This window comes from Ciconia boyciana, chromosome 3 (assembly GCF_034638445.1).
Source record: "Ciconia boyciana chromosome 3, ASM3463844v1, whole genome shotgun sequence".
Taxonomy (NCBI): domain Eukaryota; kingdom Metazoa; phylum Chordata; class Aves; order Ciconiiformes; family Ciconiidae; genus Ciconia; species Ciconia boyciana.
The window spans coordinates 90,031,305-90,043,503 of record NC_132936.1 but is presented as its reverse complement, the minus strand read 5'-3'; the positions used below and the strand labels follow the sequence as shown (position 1 = coordinate 90,043,503).

At 49.7% G+C, this 12,199-nt stretch overlaps 1 protein-coding gene across 1 annotated transcript in view; it reads left to right on the top strand.

Annotated features, from left to right (window-relative positions):
• Positions 1-6,647: 6,647 nt before the first annotated feature.
• Positions 6,648-12,199, top strand: part of LOC140649898 (protein ELYS-like) — a 64,094-nt gene continuing 58,542 nt past the window's right edge. Inside the window, exon 1 of the mRNA XM_072857734.1 lies at positions 6,648-6,817. The gene's annotated coding sequence lies outside the window, so the exon portion shown is untranslated. The remainder of the gene's footprint in view (positions 6,818-12,199) is intronic.

Below are 12,199 nucleotides of genomic sequence, written 5' to 3'. Positions count from 1 at the left end.
AGCTAAATAAGAACATTAGCTTTCAAATATAGCTTGTCCACTAGGTTTTCAACAATCTTAACTGCATGAAACCTGACAACATCTAGTACGCCAAACAGCCTGATTTTTCCAGCTTAGCTGAACGTTTTCAATTGGCATACAATTCACGTACAATTTCAGTCTCAGCATCTCCCCTGTTCACTGCATCTTCCTTCCTTCCTTCTTCTCTGTTTGCACAGGATCTCACTGCTTTCTTCCAGTGTTTTGACTTTGGACCTCCCCCCACTGTCTCACATCCACTTCCACTTACCTCTCTCCAATTCGTCGCTGGTGCCACAGACACAGAGCTCTCTCCCTTGTTTTTGTCCTCTCGCTCCTCTGCTTGCTCCTGGTTCCACTGTCTCTCATCTCCTTAATTACCTCACTCTCATTTTATCTCTTTAATTGCTCACCCTTTTCTGGCTCTTCATCATTTCAATAATAAATGCATCTGTTAATCCTCTTATTGTTTCCAAACAAACAACCTCCATGCCCCCCCCCCCAACTACTCTATACATTTCTCTTTCTTTTAAACAACATTGTGGTGGGCTGAGCCTGGCTGGATGCCAGATGCCCACCACAGCCACTCTATCACTCCCCTCCTCAGCTGGACAGGGGAGAAAAAATACAATAAAAGGCTCGTGGGTTGAGATAAGGGCAGGGAGATCACTCACCAATTACCATCACGGGCAAATCAGACTCGACTTGGGGAAATGAGTTTAATTTTATTACTAATCAAAATCAGAGTGAGGTAATGAGAAATAGAAACTAAATCTTAAAACACCTTCCCCCCACCCCTCCCTTCTTCTTGGGCTCAACTTTACTGCCCAGTTCTCCACCTCTTCCCCCAAGCAGCACAGGGGGACGGGGAATGGGGGCTGCGGTCTGTTCATCACACGTTGTCTCTGCCACTCCTTCCTCCTCAGGGAGAGGACTCCTCACTCTTCCCCTGCTCCAGCATGGGGTCCCTCCCACAGGAGACAGTTCTCCACAAAGTTCTCCAACGTGAGTCCTTCCCACGGGCTGCAGTTCTTCACAAACTGCTCCAGCGTGGGTCCTTTCCCCAGGGTGCAGTCCTTCAGGAACAGACTGCTCTGGTGTGGGTCCCCCACAGGGTCACAAGTCCTGCCAGCAAACCTGCTCCAGCATGGACTCCTCTCTCTCCACAGGTCCCCAGGTCCTGCCAGGAGCCTGCTCCAGCGCAGGCTTCCTATGGGGTCACAGCCTCCTTCAGGTGCATCTACCTGCTCTGGCGTGGGGTCCTCCACGAGCTGCAGGTGGATATCTGCTCCACCGTTAACCTCCATGGGCTGCAGGTGGATATCTGCTCCACCGTTAACTCCATGGGCTGCAGGTGGATATCTGCTCCACTGTTAACTCCATGGGCTGCAGGGGCACAGCCTGCCTCACCATAGTCTTCACCACAGGCTGCAGGGGAATCTCCGCTCCGGCACCTGGAGCATCTCCTCCCCCTCCTTCACTGACCATGGTGTCTGCAGAGCTGTTTCTCTCACGTATCCTCACTCATCTCTCCGGCTGCAACTGCGCAGGGTTTTTTTCCCCTTGTTAAATATGCTATCACAGAGGTGCTACCACCGTCGCTGATGGGCTCGGCCTTGGCTAGCGGTGGGTCCGTCTTGGAGCTGGTGGCATTGGCTTTATTGGACATAGGGGAAGCTTCTAGCAGCTTTTCACAGAAGCCACCCCTGTAACTCCCCTGCTACCAAAACCTTGCCACACAAACCCCATACAAACATGCACCTCAGTTCTCTTTGCTTCATAAGCTCAGCGAAAGCCTGGAGTCCTCCTCCTGTGGCTCCTTCTCCCTCTCCTGGCCTCTGCCCCCACATTCAGTCAGCATTGCTTTTGTGGGAGCCTTGAATGACCTCCTCTTAGGTGGCTCCAGCTCTCCCCTACATCTCCATTCGCGTGTCAGGCACATGCCACAAGTCAACCGAGCTTCTCTCCCTGAGAGGTTATTCCCTCTGTTTTTCGCAGCTCTACCCTCCTCCTTCCCTTCCCTCACTCAACCAGCATGGCTTTTTTCCTCTTTGTCTCACTCGCCAGACTCCAGCATGGGTGGTATAAAGCTCTGTCCTTGTCCTCTTTCTCTTCTAAGCCTTATTTCTGGGTAATCCCAACTGCAAACATAAATTCAGCTGCTGAGCAACTTAAAGATCCAGTGCTCTATCCAGATCAGTCTCTCAAGGTGAGATCAACCTGACCAAAAAAAAAAGGGTACAGTGCAGGTGTCTCCACCTGCAACGCCGTCTAGACTCCCTTTACAGCTAATCCTATAGGAGGTGTCTAAAGCAGGTCAGATGAATGGCACCCAGGAAAATCTGTTTTCCTCCCCTACCTAAAAAGGGAGCCCAGCTGAGTGGCTCTGATGCTGATGACTGCACCGTACACACTTAAAACCGGGCAAGATGAATTGCAGACCTTCTTTCCAAACACAGCCTTGCCTGCCTCTCTGATGCTTGCTCAGATAAGCCTTGCTGTCAGTTCAAGCTCAAGCTCGGCTAACCCAGACCACTTAATCATGCTGCTCCTCAGTTGCTGTTTAGGCCAATGTTCACATATGCCTACAAATGGGGGGACATCTTTGGTCCAGACCTCTCCCTGTGTCCTTATTCAGGCCATGTCTGAGCCTTGCAAGGTTGTTCTGTAAATAATTCCTGACACGAAGCCTTTCTGTCTCCATCCATACAGCTAAGGCTCTCATCCAAGGTGTTGCCACTTCGAATCGTGCTTACTGCCGAAGCACTTGTCCTGCCCTTAATGAATGCAGCCCTGTCCTGCACATAATCACTCTAAATGCCTCAGCAAAGGATATGGCTCTAGCTGGTCCTCTGGTGCTGCCATGCCTATCTTTGCATTTCTACCCTAGCTCCTTACTCTCTGTCACATCAGATGAGAGCCGCTTGTCCTCACTTTCAAGATCTTCCGTGGTCCACCCCAGCTCTGCCTGTCTCAGGCACAGCCTCTCACGCATAACAGAGTCAGTCCTGCCATCGCCCATCAGCCAGTGGTATCACCCGCTCGGTACGTTCTCATACGCAGCCCTGCGGGTGTGACGCTGCCCAGCTTGTCTGGGAGAAGCTGCCTGCACACAGCTGCAAAACTAACGCACCTTCAAAACTCCCCTTTTCCTCGCAAGAAACATTTGACAAGGGTTAGGCTTCCTTTTGTGCAGGCAAATACTGTCTCACCAATGCCTCGTGACTGTGTGCACAACATCCCCGGTTAGGTCAAGAGCCAGGCTGTCCCATGCGACTTCATTGCCTGGCACGGTGGGCTCCTTGTCCATGACCAGCACTCTTATAGGCTACAAATTAATAGATCTAAAATGGCAACAGCAGCCACCGAGTCACGGTCAGCATTTGCATAATAATATAAAGAATGGTAGACTTACCCTGAAGAGGCACAGCTGTAATTCAGAGATAATGTACGCTGTTAATAGTGCTGGAAGAAATTGAACTTATTTGTCACTCCTTTGATTATCCTGCCACGTAGAAGCATTGCAGATTTGTTTATTAATATCTCAAAATGTCTGTTTTAAAGTCAAATAGTGTTTTGACCAATACATACACTCAGAGGGGTAGCATTAGACTTGCACTTTTCACTTCATACTTACTTTCTCTCCTTTCAGTGACTAATGGTGTAACCTTAATTTATGTTAACTGTGTTGGCTTTTTACATATGCTTTCTTATTAAAAATAGATGAAAACTGCAGCTAAATAGCCTACCCCTTTAAAATCCAGCGGGACTCGGGGCTAGGGGGGGAAAGCAGTTATCAGACAAGTTTGGGATATTGGCAGGGGCTTCCTCTCCTGGGAAAGAGGATGTGAAGAAAGAGGTGGGTGCCTGCTAGTCATCTTTGAGTCACGCACCTTAGCTGGTTTGTGTAGACTATATTCTAGAGTGTTCAGTGGAAATGGTTTATATTGAGGGTTTTTTCTTCTGAATTTTCTGTTGAATAAATTTGTGTCCTTAAAGAAACTCTGAGTCTAACAGGGAGTCCTTTCTGTGATGGGAAACAGATTAGTCCTTACTTACAAGAAACTATTGTTCTGAAAGAGTATACAGGAATTTAAAGTAGGATCATTTAGTGTTATTACCTGGTTCGTTTTTTTTTCAGTAAACCTTTTTAAGCATGTATTACTGTGTTGCAGGTTTAAACATTCATCTCAAAGTTTAGCTGCTTTGCTCCAAAATCAATTAAACTCATTATAGATGTGCTGAAGAGGTCTGGAATGCAAGAACTGGCTCGTATTCTGATTTTCACTCTTACCATTTGTACGGTATTTTAGGATATACATGTGGCAGTGTGAGAGAAAAGGTGGGTATTAAACTGCTGGAGTGACACTTAATAGCTCTGGTATTTTCTGGACAATCTGTAAATTGTAATGAAAATTATCTTGAATGTGATGTGCAATGATTCTCTTTGTGAAGGATACTATGCGGGTTGGAGGAAAAAATAGCATGAAAGTGAAAATTCTGTTAAAATGCCAAAGACCAAAATTCTCTCCTTTTGTTTTTAAAGTTGAAAACAGAAGACTTAGTCCCTTAGTTTAAACTGAGGGATGAAAAGAAATTATGCTGCAGGCACTACTGTGAACTACTAAGTTCAGTGAGCTTTACTTAACTTTGACAACAGCAAAACACTCACATAAAATAAATTAGGTGTCTGCCATTTAAGTGTGTTAGTGACTGCATTACGCTCTGTTGAAGCTAGGAGGGCTGAAGGATTTCCTTTATTTAAGATAAGTATAAAAGAAACTGAGCTCTTTTGGTAGCCAAAATAAAGGAGTACCATATTCTGAACAGGCATGTGCAGATTGATTAAAACCTGTCTTCTCATGTTGATGGAGATTTGAATACACATGATAAAAAAGAACAAAATGTCTAGGCCTTGGCTACCTGGAAAAAAAGATGGGGTCCTAGCAGAAATTGTTAGGTGGAAAGGGGGTTGGAAGTATCTTCTGTCATCTAGTTCTTGCTCAGTACAAGAAAGTGGGACTTTGCTCATTCTTTGTACATAAACAGTGTTGCACAAGAGATACATCAATCTGTTATCACCATCTCATCCTAACTGAAACAACATCCAGAACACCAGAAGTCATGAACTAGGATTCAACGAACAGTTAATTCACAAGTACAGTGATACTTCTGTCTCCAAACATTGCTGATGTTCTACCTCCAAGAGGCAAAACCCGAAAGGGTAAGTATCTTGCCAAGGTGCTGCTGACACGTACCTTGTGTTGTAAAGTAAATGGAAAGAAGGTCACAACTCAGCTTGGCAAATCAACACAAAGAACTATCATCATGACGGCTGTAAAGAATAGTTTTGTACAGGTAAGTACCTTCAGCTGCCCTCTCTTCAGTGGTGAATGCATGTGACAGCCATGGTTTCACTTTGTAAAGAAACACTCACTTATGCTGCCATATGGGTATTTTTTTAGTCTAAAATTTCATCTAATGTCTAGAGCTAATCTATTTTAAGTAGTTTTAATTGCCACTATTACTTCATTGAAGTCTAGCTATGTTTCTGCTTCCTTGCTGTTTAAACCTTTTGGCAGTCAAGTAGGAACAACAGCAGTAAGCTAGACACCAGGAATCAAATATGCCTGGAAACCTGTTTATTTACAAAATATACAAAGTCCTCTTCTCATTGGCACTTAGCATATTTTACGAGCAAATACTACTGGCATAAACCCCATTCGGACTGTTGAAGGATGTTAATACAGAGCAACTGCCTTTACAGACACCTCACACACTAGTACCAGGCTTAAGCTTCACTGAAATACGGTTGCATCTTCTCCCGAGTTTTTGCTGACACTGCCATGATTGTAGTTGTTGCCGAAACAGCCGTGCTGGCGACAGTCTACAATGAGGTGTAAAAAAACACAAATCGAGCCTGCAAACTACTAGTGAGGAGTTCAGCTTCCAGGCTAAGCTTGCCAGGAGCAGAGCCCAGTGGCGAGGGATGCAGCCCCTGCCAGTGGGGCCTCACACCTGGGGAGGGCCGAGCTCCTCTGAAACCCATTTTCAGCAGCAACCACGTGCCCCAAGGAGGACAGGCGGCCCCTGCGACGAGAGGGACACGTGTAGGCAGAGCTGGCCCGAGCGGCCCATCTCCCTGCCCTGGCAGGTTCCCTCTCGGCCAGACAGCGGCAGGCCCAGCCCCGCAGGGTGAGGTGCTGTGGGCCAAGAGCGGGCTCTGTGCGGTTTTTCCGTAAGTGGGAGCGCTCCCCGTGGGCTGGGGGATCGCCCCCCTTCCAGACTCCCCGGCGGCTCAGGTGGCCGCTGGGGCCGGAGGCAAAATGGTACCTCCTCTACGCCCCACTCAGAAGACACGCGCTGTAGTAGGCCAGGAACTACAGTTCCCGGCGTGCCCCCCGCCAAGCTGGCCCGCACCGGAAGGAAGCCGAGGCGGGGAGCGGGAGAGGCTGGCGGCGAGGCATGCTGGGACACGTAGTCCGGAGGCGGCCACAGCCCAGGGCTGTGCCCGCCAATTTGAAAATTCCCGCGGTGGCCGTGGCAGCTCTCGCGAGAACTCCGCCCCCCGCCCCGCCCCGCCCCCCGCCCGGCGGGTGAGCGACCGAGGTGGGTGCTGCGCGCGGGGGGAGGGGAGCGGCGCGGCGCGGCACGGCACGGGGCGCGCGCGGCAGCGCAGGGACCGAGGGCGGAACGGGGCGCGCTCGGTCGCGCAGGAACCGACTGTGGCGCGGCCGGGCAGGCCCGGAGCAGGCCGAGGCCGCTATAACCGCTGCGGGAGATGCCGCCGCCCTCATCGGCACGTACGGAGGAAAAACGGGCTGGGGCGTGGGGGGTGGGCGGGCAGGAGGGAGCGGAGCGGCGCGGGGAGAAGGCGGCGGAGGCGGTGGTGGCGGTGGCGGCGGCGACGCCCGTCCGCGCGCCCGCCCGTCTGCCTTCCCCCGTACCAGCAGGTACCGGGTGCTCCTGAGGCGGCTAGGCCGGCACCGCCGCTACTGGCGCAACGCGGGCCCGGCGGGGGCACTGGGCGGGCCCGGCCGCCGTCGCTCGGCCCCTTATGTAAGTGACCCCCTGGGCTGCGGCTCCCTGCCCGCCACACGTGGCCCGGCCGCGGCGGAGGAGGCCGGGGCCGGCGGCGCGGCCTGGGCAGCGCACATGGGAGGCGGCGGCGTGTGAGGCGCCGCAGCCGGGAGGCGGCCGTCAGAGGCTGGGGGCGTGGGAGAAGTGGCGGCTGCCGCCGGGACCTTTCCCTCCTGCCCGGCTGCCCGCCGCCCGGCCGGCGCACGCCGCCGCCTCCCGCTCCTTCGGTCACCTTTTGGAGGGTTTTTCTTTTCTTGTAATTTTCTTTTTTTTCTACCTCCCCCCCCCTCCCCCATTTCGGTGTCGTTTTCCAGGAGGAGGCGGGAAATTCGCTGTCTGCGTTGAAGCGGTGATCGCGGGAAGAGGGCTGGTTTACTGGGGAGAGCACAGCTTTACAGAAATCCAGCGCGTTTTGGGGGGGTCTCTTGTTTTTTTGCATGAAGCATGCATCCCGCAGCAAAGTTGCTGACCTAAACAGCAGTGCTTGCTTTCTTCCTGAATAAAGCGTGACTCCAGGTCTGGAGCTTCTGGCAACAGAAAGAAGCGTGGTGTCGGTCTTTCGGGTCTAATAATTGCTTCCTGATCACGTTTGGTAAAATGATGGGAAATTTAGGGACTTAATTGCGTCGGGAATGCTGAACCCCGTTTGGGGTGTATGGCTAAAGGTGGTAGTTCAAGTGCCGCCTTAGGCCCATCCGTCTGGATGATCGTGTGAGTCTTGGCTGGCAGCTGTCACGTGCGTTTGGGCACACAGTACTGCACCCTGTTCTGCTGAGGACAGCTCCTCATTCGCTTACTGCATCAACTCGTTTTCCTGCGTTGAACTGCCTGCGCTTTGCTTTTTTAAGACAGTGAAATGAACTCGAGCAGGCTTCTCTTACTTCCGTGTCTTCTACCTAGCAAGCTGTCGGCTATAGTTTTAGTGAAATAGTGGGGACAAGCCTGTGCTGGTGTGCTATTGTTTACTTGTGTGGTGGAGAGGCTGTTTAAATTGGCAGGGGAGAGTCACGAAAAACCTGGGCCTGTTGCCCGTGTTGCCCATGTTTTTGCAGTTCAGCTTGTCAGGTTGCTGTTTGTAAAAGTATGTTTCAGAATTAGATACTCAAAAGCTGTCTGGCCGTGGTCCTGGGCAGCCTGCTCTAGGTGACCCTGCTTGAGCAGAGGGGTTGGGCCAGATGACCTCCAGTGATTCCGGAAGGCTTTTCTCTTCATTGTGATTCTGTGATTCTGGAATTTGTGCTGGGAGGGGCAAACCGGTGTGGGATGCTGGAAATGCCTTGTTAACTCCTGTCTCCCTCTACTAGGAAGGCTGCGTGCGTGTTCTGTACTGAGACACTCGGCATCTACGTCTGTCTGTCCAGGTACGCCAAGCGGCGCAAAAAAGAGCACAGTTTCAGAACTGACTTTAGGCGCTTTTGCTAGCTTAGCCACGCTAGGCAGGGACTGCAACTCTTGAATGACAGAATGGTCGTGTTAGAGAATAACCATAGCGGGTAGCTGGGTAAGCTGGCTCCGGTGTCAACGTCTGATCTGTGTTGGTTTTGTTTGTTTTTTCATTTAAAGGGAAATCAAGTCTCTGGTCTGCATCAGCTACAGGATCTTAGCTGCTGGGGGCTGTTGGGATAGAGAGCTGAAGTTCTTTCTTCTTCTCACTTCCTGCTGTAGATTCGGGCTTCTCGGAGAGCTTGTGGAGCATCCGCACAAACTCTGCAAGACAATCCGTAGGCTGCACTTGAGTGACATCGGCCTGATTGTAGAATTCTGATACAGACCGTCTCTGTTCTGCTAGTGGCTTTTGAGACTAAACCTTAGGTTTTGGATTAAATGTAGGGGTTTTGCCTAAAACATCGGGGGGAGGTTTTCTGCCTAAGCGGGAAAGAAATGACCCGGTGGTACGCACTTACTCACCTGCTCGCTCACTCACGACATCCTCTTTCTGCGGGAGTAAAATATGGCAAATTCACTGAACCTGACTACTAAGGTGCAGAAAGTGTCTTTTCCATCTCCTGCTCCTCCAATGCTTGTGAGTTGCTTCCTGTTTTTCTGGGGAAAACATCATTGAACCGGTCATTAATAACAATTCAAGAAATTCTCTAATTGTCATCTTTACCTGTTATTCAACAAAGTGGCTGCTGTTTTTCTCAGAAGAACTTAGTGTTTCTTCCATTTCTTCTTCTTTGGCTGCTTCCCTCTCCTTGTCCTGTTTCCTTAGACAAGGTGATCTGAATAGTGTCACACAAGGTTGTCCCTGCTCTGATCACCAAATAACACTTCCCTGAAATCACCTGAGCTTCCACATCTGGCGGAATGAAAGAATGACAGCTGTGAGCTGCAGCCTTTCTCAGTGAGATAGTGAGTCTCTGTGTGCAAGAGGGACTTCAAGGTTGACTGACTGTGTCTTGGGTGCTGTCCTTTCTAGAAGTAAAGGGGTTTTAGCTCTCCTTGCAAGCTGAGTGTGTCGTTTCACACGGGTATGAGCTAGCATAATGGCTTACTGCCACAAGATGGAGGCGGACAAATTCCCTCTCCTTCTTCCCAGTGCATTGTCCTGCCTCTTTCCTTGTGCCACCTTTTATGCTTGCTCGTTCTCTCTGCCAGCCAGTTGAACTCTCTAACCTGGTGGAAAACTATCTGCTTTTGAGGGTTAGTTTCCCGTCTGCTTAGGGAGTTAACTTGGCTCATGAAGTGCTCTAAAAAGTGTTCAAGACAGTGCAAGGTAAGCCACGGGAATACAGTAGCGGAACAAAGGAGCGGATGGAGAGATGGGAGGTGGCAGTGAAGTCAATGCGTTTTGTGAAATCCTATCTTCAGCTGCGACTGACCATATTTTTAGCTTTTTCTTCAGTAAGCCCATAACATTGTTGGCCTTTGAAACTGATTTTCAGGTATGACCGTCAGTCAAAACTGACATCCCAGAACTCTGACTTGGCTGTATGTGATTCTGCTTGAATGTGTCATTTCTCTCTCTCTTTTTTTTTTTTTTTTTTTTTCCCCCTGGAGCTTTTTAATCCAAAAATCTATCATCAGCCTATGACTTGTGGCATGTTCCTTTCTCTGGAAATAGCTCACGATGTTTGGAAGTCATAAGTACCTCGGGTGAAGAAGAAGGGTAATTTTGGCAACAGAGCACTTTGGTATAGGATACAGCTGGGAGGATGGATTCTGGTTTAGTCGTGAACATGCAGTAAGCCTGTGGCGTTTTACACGAATCTGATTTCTAAGAGACAGAAATGGGAATGTGATTGTAGTCCTTGTTTCCAAAGAGAGCAGAAATGCGGTTAGTGTTGGATATAGCTCTTGAAGGAGAGGCTTCGTGCCTTTAACCTCTCTCTCTCTAACTATTTTCCCACTGTTTGGATCGCCCAGTAATCCTTGGTTTAACTTAGCAGAATGATGCAAGCGAAACATCCCAATAACCAGATCCCTGTATATATTGTGCATAATTTATTATGGATTTTGTCTTCCTAGTTCCATCTTGCCAAGCCAGATGTCTAGAAAAAAATGTTTAAACGCCCATTGGCTTACTAGGAGACACCTGGGCATGCCTGATGCTCTAGCATTTTCACATGCTTTTATACGCAGTTAATAACTGCAGCATGATGAAATTTAAAGTTACGCGAATGGTCCAGGTGTTGGAGTGTTACTTATTTGATGGTTCTTCCTGGTGGTACTGGACTGGAAAGCACATCTGATGTGTACTGTAGGCAGGACTCCACTGTGTCAAGGTGTGAGCTTTCCACCAGAGAAGAATTCTTTGTGATTTGGTGGGGAGTTGTGGGTGCTGAGTGGTTTTTGGGCTGACAGGAACCTCGTGCAGTTCAACAAGGGGAAGTGCAAAGTCCTGCACCTGGGGAAGAACAGCCTCCTGCACCAGTATACGTTGGGGGCTGCCCAGCTGGAAAGCGGCTTGCAGAAAAGACCCTGGGTGTCCTGGTGGACACCGAGGCGACCGTGAGCCAGCAACGGGCCCTTGCGGCAAAGGCGGCTGACGGTATCCTGGGCTGCACGAGGAGGAGCGTTGCCAGCCGGTGGAGGGAGGTGGTCCTTCCTCTGCTCAGCACTGGTGAGGCCACACCTGAAGTGCTGTGTCCAGGTGTGGGCTCCCCAGTGTGACAAGAGAGATATGGAACGACTGGAGAGAGTGCAGCGGAGGGCCACAAAGATGGCTAGAGGGCACTGGAGCCTCTCTCCTGCGGCGAAAGGTGGAGGGAGCTGGGGCTGGTCAGCCTGGAGAAGAGAAGGCTCAGGGGGGATCTCATCAATGCATCTAAATACCTGAAGGGAGGATGTAAAGAAGATGGAGCTGGATACTTTCTGGTGGTGCCCAGGGACAGGACCAGAGGCAACGGGCACAAACGGAAACATTTAAAAGATGCTATTCACCAACCCGGTATATCTGTATTAGTATTTGGTATTATGGGTTACTCCTAAAACATATTCATTAAGTCATTAGAATGAAACTAAGCCAGAATGCTGGTCAAATTGTGGGGCTTTTTACTCTCCGGAGCCCCTGGATGCAGTGCAAAAGTTCATCCCGCTGTCACTCTGAAATGATGACAAGTACCGAAAAGCAAACCCAACAAAACTACTGCAACTAAGTTGTCCCACTTGGAGCCCTTGATCTGTGCTAGTTGTGGATGCTGGCAGAGCAGTCAGGCTGGCTGGCTGCAGCAGCGTCCTGCCATACTGGCTTTGCCATGGGCCACAGTATTTCAAAATGTTGACTTGTGCTTAGTGCTGACTTACACTTCCTGTGTTTCACACGCTCGTCGTTTCCATGCTGGCAGAAGACTCCGGAACATATTCTCAAATAGCGTGCTTGTGACTTGAAATGTAGTGGTTTCCAATGCCCGGGCTTTAGAGCATAATCTTTCTCCACGGAAGTACAACGGATATAAATGGTATTTGTTTATAAGCATTGCCCTTTAGTAGCTTTGTATTGCTCCCAGAGACTAGTCTTCAAAACTAGCGGTGACCTCCTGTGCTGTAAGGAAAAGGGGTTCTTAGCGCACACGGGAAGAAGCAATCCTAAAACTTTATTTGCAGGAGAACACGTACGGTAGAGATAATGCAAGACGCTTTGTGCGCACGTTTAAGTGGC